The sequence below is a fragment of the Portunus trituberculatus genome, chromosome 18 (assembly GCF_017591435.1).
Source record: "Portunus trituberculatus isolate SZX2019 chromosome 18, ASM1759143v1, whole genome shotgun sequence".
Lineage (NCBI taxonomy): Eukaryota > Metazoa > Arthropoda > Malacostraca > Decapoda > Portunidae > Portunus > Portunus trituberculatus.
This window is the reverse complement of record NC_059272.1, coordinates 14,028,049-14,041,103: the sequence shown is the minus strand read 5'-3', so window position 1 is coordinate 14,041,103 and position 13,055 is coordinate 14,028,049. Positions and strand designations below refer to the sequence as shown.

General features: G+C 47.3%; 1 protein-coding gene across 5 annotated transcripts in view; it reads left to right on the top strand.

Annotated features, from left to right (window-relative positions):
* Positions 1–1,043: 1,043 nt before the first annotated feature.
* Positions 1,044–13,055, top strand: part of LOC123505705 (paired box protein Pax-6-like) — a 127,576-nt gene continuing 115,564 nt past the window's right edge. Inside the window, exon 1 of one of the 5 annotated variants that reach the window (XM_045257354.1) lies at positions 1,044–2,251. The gene's annotated coding sequence lies outside the window, so the exon portion shown is untranslated. The remainder of the gene's footprint in view (positions 2,252–13,055) is intronic. The other 4 variants (XM_045257357.1, XM_045257355.1, XM_045257353.1 and 1 more) reach the window with 4 other exon arrangements.

Sequence of the window (13,055 nt, the reverse complement as noted above, 5' to 3'; positions counted from 1 at the left end):
GGAAACACGGAGAGTATAAAATACATAAGGAAAGTGACTCAGATGTAAGTGGTGTTCGAAATGTGTGTGTGTGTGTGTGTGTGTGTGTGTGTGTGTGTGTGTGTGTGTGTGTGTGTGTGCACCAAGTACAGGCCAGGCAGGCCAGTGCCATCCCAGAGTGACCTAATGCCGCGGACTCACGCTTACCGCCCGACAAGCAGCCATGTAATACAATTTCACCAGGTTTGGTCCAACTTAACATCAAGTATCATATGATTCCGAGGCGGTGGACGCACCGAGGCGTGGGGGGCGGGGGTGGAAGAGAGGAACCTGAGGGAAGGAGGGGGGAGCGTGCACCCCCACCCTGCTTCTGCCTCGCGCGCCTCAGCCCGCCCCTTCGCTCCACGCGACCCACGAAATCACGTACCTAGTTTGGGTCTTAATGAAATGAATTAAATCATCTATATTGAGAGCCCTGAAGCGATTTACGGTCAAGAGCTTAATTAGACGCTTGGGCGGAGAGGCGAAGTGAGAGAGGGAGGGGACAGGAGGGGGCAGGGGGCGGCGTGGACAGACTGGGGACTAATGACTCACCCCCTGCCGCCGCCCGCTGCCCCTCACGCCCGCTGTGACTCCATGATTTAATAGAATCTTCACCAAGCGTATTATGGAGCAAGTACTGCCCATGAATTACCTCGCATCTCCTTCTTTCCTCCCGACAACAACACCACTTCCACGCTCCTCCAGGGGCGGGACACACGGCGGCCCAACCAATCACGCGAGGCTTTCAGAATAGAGAACCAGTTACCGGTAAGGGCGGTCGAAGCTCCGCCCCGCGCCGCCCCGGTGTGAGGGAGGTAGCCAGTCAGTGCCTGGTGGGTCAGGAGGGTGTCGGCTGCCGCTCCGCCGCCTCGCCATGCATTATCGGCCTTGCAGCTCCCCACGGTCGCTCATTACAACCGCTAACACTCACACTCCGCACCACACCGCAATCCGATCACTACAGATTATATAATTGTAAATACTATCAATAAATACGTCTACCCATTAGAATACAACAAAATCATTGGAATAGGATAATCTATTGCTTGCACAGGTCTCTTGTCAGTAATTGACGTTCGTGAACAAGACCTGAAGCGTACAACGGCAGAGCCTGGCAGAGTCCGGAAAGAAGGAGAGCAGGACTGGGAGGGTCACACCAGCCGCTAGGGATGTTGATACAACCAAACCCAGAACACTCATTGTAATCTAATTAAGAATCACAGTTCACAAAGTTCCGTCATTACTCTATCGTTTATTGTAAAAAGGTGCCAACTAAATGACTCAATTTTTTTAAAGTTTCATGACCAAATTTATTCAGGTTAATGTGGGCGTGTCATCGGGAGGGCGCGGCGCGGAACAAACCACGCCCCCACCACCGCCTCCACTTCCCACTGTGTCCTTCCCTCCGCCACTCCCCGCCTCGCTGCACGGATGCCCGATATTCTCTTATGTAATTAATCCTCGCCTTGCAGGTGTCCGCATTCCCTGCCACAGGTGAGGCTGGCCTGCACCGCCTTCAGCTGTTATTCTGAACCTTCGAATTCCATCATCCCGCCAACGCTGACGAGCACAGGGCGAGGGAGGCGCGCGCGGTGGTGTTGCCGACAGCAAGGGTGAAGATTAGAGAGGCGAGGCGGGTGGGAGGGGCGTGGGGGCGCGGCGGGCAGGAGCCGCGGGCCCTGCGCCGACCCAGCGAGCACGGCCGCCGCTGCTACACGCTTCAGGGACTGGCTACCTTAGTCCCCGACGTACGCTTCACTAGTCCACCACGCATCACCAACTCTCCCGAGCCGCCTGCCCCGCTCTGATCCCGCGTTAATACCCTAGTGTACTCATGTGTGAAGGCTGGCCTGCCTCCGCCGCCCTCCTGCCCCTCTAGTGCAGTCCGTACGTCCCGCGCCCTCGACGCAACACTAGTAACACCCAAACTGCTGGAATATTTCACCTACGCGAGATAGAAAAAAATCGAAACTTTTTTTTTGTTTTTCTTTTTTTTGGGTAATCGTGTTTAGTAGTGGGGCAGCCGCGTGGAGTGGCCAGCGGGCGCTGTGGTGGTGAGCCCATGTGTGACTGTCCGCACGCCGGACTGGACAGTGCCTGTAGTGCCGTGACCCCGGTGACCGCGTGGCCGTGTGTGTGACCTCAGCTAGCAGCGATCGTCTTGGCTGCCCTGCTCCAGGGCACCCTCGCCGCTCACCGCAGCACACACTTTATATTTCATCCCAGGAAGGTAAGTGTTCTCCGCCGCTTGTTTGTTGTGTCGAGGATGTGTTGTTTCTGTGGTGCCACGCCACTCATGCACCTACAAGCGAGGCACGGTGCCACAGCTCATGTCCACTCGCTCAGGGCAACGACACACTGCAAATACCACGCCGTGGAGATACACACAATAACACAGCCCGCCCTTGAAAGTGGTGTTGAGTGTTAGCACGCTGCAGCTTGAAACGTAATCTCTGCTCTTGACTTCTGGAGTAGAGTGGGAGATGAAGGACTCGAGATAATATTGTTAGCAACTTGGCCAACAGTGCAAAGAAAACAACGGAGTAAAGTTGGGACATTATTCCATACATTTGAAATATGAAACAAATGATTGCATCTCCAGCGTCAAACTATGGTTTAAACTGGTGTTAATGTCAAGAATCCGCAGAAACAAGACAACGCTGTGTTAACATGTGCCCGAAGCTCTAGAAGTCACACTAACTCTCTTTGACTGCTTCCGTCCCGAGGAACGTGGAATCCCCCTAGTAACTGAGAGCCGGCCGCTGGTGGAGACGTGCCGCACTGACTACCACCACTTAAATATAATAATAACAATAATAATAATAATAATAATAATAATAATAATAATAATAATAATAATAACAATAATAATAAAATTATTATTATCGTTATCGCTCCAATTACTATCATTACTATTATCATTATTACTATTACTATTATTATTATTATTATTATTATTATTATTATTATTATCATATTACTATTATTATTATAATAATCATTGCCATCATCATCATAACTCTTTCATTACAATTGTTGCTGTTGTTGTTATTGGAGACATTAAGAATGATGGTGACAGTCGAGTACTCCTCACCATCACAAACCATCGTAGTCACTACGCCGTCCACGAGAAGCACTATATAGTAAAGGTAGCTGTTGTCCTTAGCGTCAACCACGGCACGGCCCGGCCACCGCCAGCCGCTCCTCACCACCGCCACTGCCCCTCGCCCTCACATCACCACATTTACAGGATTGACTACATTTTGCATAAGAAATAATATTGTAGCGTGTCACAGGAAAAAATATATATATGAAGTTCGTGCGAGAATCATGTATGCGATGCAGTAACACGAGGAATGTGGTGATGCAGAGTTCTGGTGGTGCTGGTGGTGGTGATGGTGATGGTGATGGTGGTGATGGTCACCGTAATGGGAGGCAAAAAGAATGGTGACGGTGTCATGAGGTGGTGATGATGTTGATGACAGGTGGCAATGGTAGTGGCGGTGAAGATAAAAAAAATTATAGACAGCTGTGTCGATCGCCAGTACCACACACACACACACACACACACACACACACACACACACACACACACACACACACACACACACACACACACACACACAGAACATTGTAAGGTAAAAAGAAATAAAGACGAAATTATGTCGTTACAGTTGTGGAGCACGGCAGGTGACATACCACTAGATAACATTAAACTTAGTAAGTAATTGAGAGTCCAGACGATCATCAGGAAGGCAGCGGGGGCAGACAACCAGGCTTTCAAACACACAGCAGGCTGCTACTTCCCGCCGCGGCTCCGCTCAGCAACTCCTGGTTCTGAACGCCACCCGCGCTGCACCGCAATCCATCAAAACGTACAAGCGCACCCGCAGCTTTAAACGTCTGAAATGTAAATCCCAATCGTTCTCTAATGTTACGACCTGACCGACAAATGATTCTGCTCATCACCCGCTAATTCATCAGCCGCAGGCAACCCCGCGACAAATGTGACGCCCGCCGCCCGCGTCGCCGGTACCCCGCCGCCACTACCACTGCCTCCGCTCTCCGGCTGCCGCCGCCGCAGCCGCCGCCGCCACCGCCGCTGTCGACATAGCAGTGTGTGAGCGTGAATCTATAACCTAAACCGGCTTACGTCCAAAGTAACGATAATGGCTGACGCGCTACTCTCGTAATTCTGAAAAAAACTGTACAGTCAGTGGGTGTGTGGCGGCGGCGGCGGTTGTGGTGGTGGTGGCGAACACAGGCAATTCGGTTTACTGATGGGAATATAAGTACTAAAACACACACACACACACACACACACACACACACACTTGTCAACCCATTCCTATCCTTTCCCTTTTCAGATATATATATATATATATATATATATATATATATATATATATATATATATATATATATATATATATATATATATATATATATATTCATTTATCAGTATGTAAATTCCCTCTTAGAAAATCATGAAACAAATTTTTTTATAAATATTTCAGACCAACATCTCAAGCAAACCTTCAGGAAACAAACAGAATGATGTATTAAACAATAGAAAAATCATAAATTTCCTCGTGTTCCGCTGTCAGTGGGATGCTCTCGGCCATCGGGTCAGTCTTGTGTCACGCTGCACCTGAATCTCCGCCACATAAACTCTAAAGTCGAGAATCACATTGTACTGCTCCTCACCACCGCCAGGAGATAGCGTGCCGAGCGGCGGGGAGAGGCAGAGGGAATGCGAGACATGGGAAACAAAAGCAAAAGTACTCATACATTCAGCCTTGCAATAATTCACTTTTTATTACCCTCCTGTGTTCCTCCTGAAGGTACTGAGGTGCTGGAGGAGATGGCGAAGCGAGACGGGGAAGAAGGTGGAGACGACAGCCGCGGGGACAGACTGTTGCTCTATTATTCATAGTCGCACAGGACCTGAGCCTCGAACCAAGACCACAAAGAGTCGGGTCGATAGGCCAAGGCGATGTTTATTTCCTTACTCGAAGTTCTTCTCTCGTTTGATTCTTGCATTCAAGGCGCAAGACTTTTTGGTGCCATTTGTGTCGTATTCGATTTTTTCTTGAATTGCAATGTCCAAACTCGGTTGACTATTTCAGTGTGTCTGTATCTAATACGTACAGGTCATAGTTCCTTCTGTCTTATGAGAATAATTCAGTTGTATACATGAAAGTCACTAATCAGTGCATGCAGTATACATAATGAGTAACTAAAAGATTGGTGCCACTTACTAAAGGCGTCACACTTTCCTCTTCGATTCATTGTTTAATTACTCCTCTTTTCCATAATACGTAATTTTCTTACTTGCGAAGCATCTTCGTCATAACTGAGGTCGCTTCATTACATCAACTGTACTTGTAACGGTATCAATTATTCCCGCTACAATTCTTTCTAAATCAGAATGCTCTGCACGACCCGTTTACTACTAGTTCTATCGCCGACTCATTGCAGTGACGATTCCTAGAAGTCTGAGTCTCGTATTCCTGCCAGATGGTGGTGGATCCTGCAGGGCAGGGCGGGCTAGTCAGCGGCAGAAATAGACCTAATCCTACGGCAGGACGGCAGGGCAGCACAACGGACGGAAGTACACTCCAGACGAGCCTCGCGCCACTACTTAGCCGTCTCGGATCCCGTACTTAGTGACTTAATCCTTTGCTGGATCCCAAGTTGTCGCGTGAAGAGTGAGAGGGATGAGAGAGTGAGTGGTGTCGCGTTACTACCGCCGCCAACTCTCACTTCCTCCCCGTAGCCACCCTGTCCGCTGTTTGAGGGGCGCCGTTCCCTACCCCGCCCGCCCTGCCCCGTCTGCTCAATCACCATCACCGCCGCTATGGAGGAGGACAGTTCTCGTTGGCGGTTGTGGATCGCGGTGGTGTCGATGGCGAGTCGGGAAGTGTGGTACAGCGACGCCTGCTGTGACGACCACTGTAATGTGACGCGGGATTGATGTGGCGGCCGCTGTGGGTAACGGGTGGGTGCGGGATACCTGTTGTGGCTGTGAGCTGTGATAGAGCGGCTGAGTGGCAAGCCGCCTTGTTTGTTAGTACCGCAAATGCACTCACATCTCAGGCCGAGGCACTTGTGGGATGAAGTGACAGCCGATGTGACGAGTAGAGGTGTTGTGGTGAATTGGTCTGATGTGCAGCGAGAAAAATTATGCTGCGACCGTTTGAGAGCTGCGTGAGAGGCGGACTGCGAGGAAGCCACACGCCGATGCAGTGACGTGGCTCATGCAATATTATATTAAATAGATATGCATATAAAAAAGAAATTTATGTAAACGATAATCTGATATGATTAAGAGCACTTCGTTTTCTTCAGTAAATATTTAGCAACAATAAATGAAAGCGCAAAATGAATACTGTGCATGATCTTCATTAAACAAATTGCACCGCTATACTTGTTAACTTTACTTTTCTCCTTCCCCTCCTCCTCCTCCTGTCCCTCCTCTCCTTGCTTTTTCACATCCATCATCGCCTCCACCTCCAACTCTTCCTCCTTTTGCATCTTTGCTTCTTTCTCATGAATTTACAACTTTCTCATCTCTTCCTCTTCCTCTTCCTCCTCCTCCTCCTCCTCCTCCTCCTCCTCCTCCTCTCTCCTCCTCCTCTTCGTCACTCCCGCTGCCTTGCTTTCTTTGAACTACACTTACTAAACTACATTATAAAACTCAGTGCTACTTTATCATAATTATTTTCAAAACGTTCTAAATACCCATGAGTACTAAATCCTATTAATAAGGAATTAATATCTATATGAAGAAACATCGTGTGAACCTCCTCGTGCAGAAATGTATAAACGCAATGAACACTTCAATATTTGCCTGTATAGAAAGTGATGGAAAATAAGTTTAGAATGTGCATTTAATTATCTACATGATCTATTTATCTCTCCTGAAGCCACTCACTCTTCCAAATGTTCTGTATATAAAGTACAGTTGTGTTTCTAGCGGTGAGTGGAAGAGATGGGGAATAGGTGAAATTTTTACACATTGGTTCCTTTATATTCATATTTGTAAATATTTATTATCTTAATGCTCAGTACATAGAGTATAGTTGTTCATTTAGCGGTGAGAGAAGAAGAGGGATGAGAGGAAATTTTGCACATTGGTTTCTTTATAGGATCCCTTTATCCATTATTTCCTATAACAAAACCGCGATGAACGGGAAGTGAGCGACGAGGCCTCGAGGGGTGAGGGAGAGAGACGCCTGAGTGCTATTGTGGCTAGATTTTTCCTTTAAGTGTAAATGTTTATTGATCATTTGTAACGGCAGTGTGTCCTGTGCGCGGCGGTGGCGATGGTGGTGGTGGTGGTGGTGATGTGTAATGACTGTGACAATGATGAAGTGATGTTGTGGTGAAGTGTATGTGTACTAATACGTGGACAAATATAAGAGATTGTTGTGCAGCAGGTAGTTATGTAAATGTATACTTCAGTAGCTAACGTGATTTTGAGTGATGGTAGCGGTGGTAGCGGCGGCGGCGGTGGTGGTGGTGGTGGTGAAGTTGTACAAGTGCTTCACAGTTATAATGCGGTGGTTGTGATTTAAAGTGATATTACTGTAGTTCTAGTGATTCCGACAATGGTGTGTAGGGTGTGGTGATGTTCCTGTGGTGTATTGTTCTCGATGGTGCCGTGGTAATGGTGGTGGTGGTGGTGGTGGTGGTGTGAATGATAAAAGTTTGTTCCGACTGAAGGTGGTTGTGGTGATGGCGGTGTTTCTGCTATTATTGTCATTGTAGCGCCAGTACTGCGGTGTTGTGGCAGCAGCGGCGGTGGAGATGGTGCTGGCCGGGGACATTTGACTAAGAAATATTTTTTTGGTACTGATGTAATTTATTTCTAGATAATGACAAACAAGTAAAGGTTTCCAGAGTACAGGGCGACGGTGTTGGTAAGCGGTGATGGGTTTATGATAGTTGTGTGGTTATGAGATACAGAGAAAGATAATTGTAATGATGATGATTAACTCCTTCAATACTGGGACACATTATTACCTTGAGATTCGTGTACGATTAGACTATTTTATTGATATTAGAAAGGATCTATGGAAGTTAGAAATTTAACGACCACAGTCTTCACTATTTTAATGCCCACATGAATTTCTGAAGCTGTGCAAAATCACCAGATAGTAACCAGAATGAATATGGAAACGCGTCATGGTAAGCAAAGGTTAATAAGATAGTGGTGGGCGCTGCAGTGGTGTTGCTGTAGAGGTACGATGTAGAGCAAGTGGATTGTCGGTGGTAGTGGTGTAGGGGATGATGGAATGGGTGGATGGAAGCAAGTCCACACTGAGAAACAGCGATGACGATAAAAAGAAGAAAACTATTACACCCGCATTCAGAAACGCCTTCCCCTCTCACCACGACAATTTTGTAAGGCCATAAAGATAGTTAGCCGGGTTTTCAAGACAGTCTTTCCTTTTAATAAACTAGAAATCTTGTCAATATATCACCAGAACCATAACAAATACTCTTAAAAAAACACTGGAGCCTTTGGAAAGCAGTGATGGTGAGAGAACAAAGCGTTTCGGAATACGGGCCTTAAAACGGAAGAAATAAAAAAAAAAAATTATAAAAAATCTTAACACACGGCAAACAGCGGCGAGGCGTCCCGGTACCACTGCACAGACGCCTCCTTCACACACCCGAAACGTCACATAAAAACTAGACAATTCCAACCAAAGTATTCAAACCCCACAACGATTACACCTTTACCTTCCCTCCTCCCTCCCTCCTCCCTACACACACACACACACACACACACACACACACACATACTCTGACAAAACATGAATACTTCCTGATAAACGCCTCGAGCTGCAGCGAAGAACACATAGATAATAAATAGCAACAGGGAGAGTACGATTGTGGAGGCTCGAGTACTTACCGAAGGAGTAACAGAAGGAGGGTTAGCGGGCCACGTCACCACCCTGCATCGTTATCGACCACGTCCCTGGAGCAAGGAAAATAAATTGTTAGGTTAAACAGGACAAGTTTGTTAGGTTGAGTTGGTTAACCTCTTCGGTACTGGGACTCATTTCTACCTTAAGATTTGGGTTTGATTTGATGATTTTATTGACATTAGGAAGGATGTGGTCAGAAGATTAATGGCCTCAGTCTTCACTATTTCAATCTCCACATAAGTATCTGAAGCTGTATAAAATTACCAAATAATAAGCAAAATAAATATGAAAACGCGTCTTGGCACTGAAGGGGTTAGGATAGACATCGGGCGTATGGCGTGGCAGCGGATGCACCTCCTAACTTGGCCTGACTGAGGTGGAGTTAGACGAGGAGGTGGAGGCAAATAATTAATCCCATAAAGTATAAGTTAATGCATGTAGTGGGACAGACGGGACGGCGCGGAATGGACAGACAGACTGACGGGGAGTGTACGGGCAAAATGGAGGAAAGGTGGAATGTATTTAACGTCCCCTGACCTGCAAGGAGCCGCTCAAAGTGGAGTAGCCGCGAGTCAAGATTCAGTGCGAGCTGCAGGCGGGTGTAGAGTGAATCCCGGAGCTGCAACCTCGCCAGCCTCACCTCGCGGACCACGCTCCGAGCACCTCATTAAGTGTAATTATTCCTTGTAATGAGATAAGATCCTAGAACTCTGATGCAGCTTGTCCTATCAGTCGGCGGCCGCGGCGGTGACTGCGGATTCAGCTCCTCACTGCAACTAATCTTAAATGCTAACAACCTCGGAACACAGCAATTACAACATCAGTTAAACGCGCACTTGCGTTAAAAATATTCAATTCTTGTACATCTTTTTTTTCAAACCTGTCCCGAGACGATCCCGAGACACGCGAATGGACAGCACACATTATAACAACCCCGACGGGCCTCACACCCCGCTAGACAGGTGTTGGCCAGGGAAGAGGAGAGATAGCGAGGAGCGTCATCTACACACCACAACCCACTGCCAACCACACATCCACCACCAGACCTACCGTCCCCACACCGCCCAAGTCGTCCCTCTCCCGCCGCTAGGTCGTTCGTGTGGTGCAGGGAAAGTGTAAATCGTCATCCCGTGCATTGCTACTGAGGACGCTGCCTTGTGACGGTGGCTGCTGTGACTGGGCCGGTCGGGTCATTAGGGAACAATTACGGCAGTCACATGGAGGAGAGGAGATAGCGGTGCAAGGCTGCCTGGCGCTGCTATCATTTACCTCCTAATATACAAAACATCAGTAACGACAACATCAAACACCACGGTAAAAATGAGAATAAAAATTAAATTAGAAGCAATAATTATTTCAACTATCTTTAGCTCTCATTCATCATCGTCATTATTACAACCACCACCACAAGCATCCACATGTGCAAGAATTATATCACAGAGATCATTAGCGATATCAAGAATTAGCGCTGAGAATGCTGAACATGTGTCAGCCGCGCCGCCCATGAAGGAGCTCCCGGGCAGCCGTCGCCAGGAGTACATGGTGTAGGAAAGGAGACATCGCCACTTAACCTCTTCATCACCGGGGCATATTTTTACCATGAATTTTGGATGTAATTAGACGATTTTATTGATATTAGCTAAGGTCTATGGAGTCAGGTCGAAGATTAATGGCTAGAGTCCTCACCATGTCAATCCCTACAAGAGTTTCTGAAGCTGCATAAAATCGCCAAATGGTAAGTAAGCAAGCAAAATAAATGTGGAAATGTATCATGGTACTGAAGGAGTTAATGGAAGTTAGTTACCTATACCGTAGATGCTGCAGTGGCTTGGTGACTTCCACCCTCGTGCTTGAGAGCCGTCAAACTAAGCACACTGCACGGACACCATTATTGTCGTCACCAAGAAAAAAAAAATGCACGAAAGAAGAAAGCAAAAGAAAATCAACACCAAACTAATAAGTAATAATGTCGTGTTTTCCTTCTTCAGATTACTGGGTGCATAATTTCATCAACTTATAACGACAATACTAGGAGAAAAACATTGACAAGAGTAGTAGTAGTAGTAGTAGTAGTAGTAGTAGTAGTAGTAGCAGCAGCAGCAGCAGTAGTAGTAGTAGTAGCAGCAGCAGCAGCAGCAGCAGTAGTAGTAGCAGTAGCAGTAGCAGTAACATCAAACCCACACAACTCGTCACCAAATTAAACAAAACAGTAATTCCTCAGCATCACATCACATCACAACTCCTCCCACACTGTTGTTAATAACGACCACGATGATGGATACAACACTAGCACCGTCATTATCCGAGCCATTAGCTGCTGACTCCCCATTACAGTCTCACGTCAATAACACATCTGTGACGAGGTTACGGTGGCTGGCAATGGGCAGCTTGCAGGGACGAGAGACGAGAGACGATGGGACTTACCAGTCACTATGAAGATGGACCTGGTGAAGGGTGTAGGGGGATGGGGCGAGACGGGGAAACAGTCAAAGAGGTGAGGGGAAGGAAAAAAAGATGTGAGGGGAATGGGGGACACTGTGGGGAAGGGGAATTGATGGAGGAAGGGGTGCAGAAAGGATAGAGCAGCGACGCACTTGATTATTCCGCCACATTGACGCGCCCCAACTGTTTACACCGGCCCTTCCTGCCTGCCTCTGTAATGCCGCTGCCCACCACTGACACTGCAAGTCCCCGCCGTTATGTGCCATCACTGCTGCTACTGCTGCTGCTGCTGCTGCTCTCGACACGTTACTCTGCTTTGCGAAGCTTTTATTTATTTACATTATTGCTATTGACCTTACAATAAGAAGTACCAACAACAACTTTTATGACAATATTATTCACCAGTTTTCAAGTTAACGTTTATTTTTTTCATATACACAATCATAAAAAGAAAAACAAACTTTCACGCGGACCGCGTCGTTAGGTTTGGTTTTATCCGATATCAGCGCATGCATCTGTTATGACGCTTGTTTTTTGTCTCAAACAACAACAATGCTGGTAATGAAACCAACCACGGAAAAAAGTAAAAATACCAATAGTCACAACAATAATAATAACAATGGCAATAACAACATTAATAACAATAACATGATAATAATGGTTAAGAATATGAACCTTATTCTTGTTACGATTAACATGAATAGTAACAACAATGAACAAATATTGTTGCTACAGCTGTTATTGTTGGCGACACTGGCCTGAAAACCACCTCCTAAAAATAACCCCGCACAGTGTCATGTCTCATTGGCGCTTCCTTAACACAAGTGACGGCGAGCGTGGCTTATCGAAGACTGGCCCGACGTCCTCATAAACACACACCGTTAATTCATCCTCACTGTCGCACGGTTCTCACTGCCTGACCAACGCACCCAAAGGCTGTTCCCATCATGACCCTCTTTATATTTTTTTCTCATCTTTTTAAGGGAGGGAGGCAGAGGGAAGGAAGGCAAAAGAAGGGGAGTAGCAGCAGCAGCAGCAGCTGGCTCCTCACACTCACTCAAAAACTGACACGGATTTTGAACTACGAGAATGAGATGAGGATTTCTGGAAACAGTTTGAGGAGATAATACTGTTTGCTCTTTGGCTGCGGGCGGGGGAGGGAGTGTGCGCTTGAGGGAGGGAGAGCTGGAGGAGGAGAAGGAGAAGAAGGAGAAGGAGGAGGAGGACAAGGAGGAGGAGGTGACGGTGGCGGTGTATAAGAGAAGAAAAAGGAAGTGAAGTAAGGAAGGAAGGAGAGAACATTCCCACAGCCACCACTAACAACACAATACAGCAGCGTAATAAGCTCAGGAATTCGTTTAAAATTTAACCCCCTCGTCCCCCCATGGCCGTCCCTCCCTGGCAGAGCGGCGAAGGGCGGTATAATAGCGATCATTTCACACTTGACTTGGCCAGTGGTGGGCGCAGAGGGAAGGCGGACCGAGGGGATGCGGGGACGAGAGGAGGGAGGAGGGGATGCTGGTGTCATGGTGGGGTATGTTCGTGGGCAGGGTGGGGCATGTAGAGCCGGCTGAGAGGCGTTGGGGATCGGCAGGGAAAGGGAAGAGGGGAGGATATCATGAGCAGGGTGGGGGGTGTAATGAGAAGGGAAGA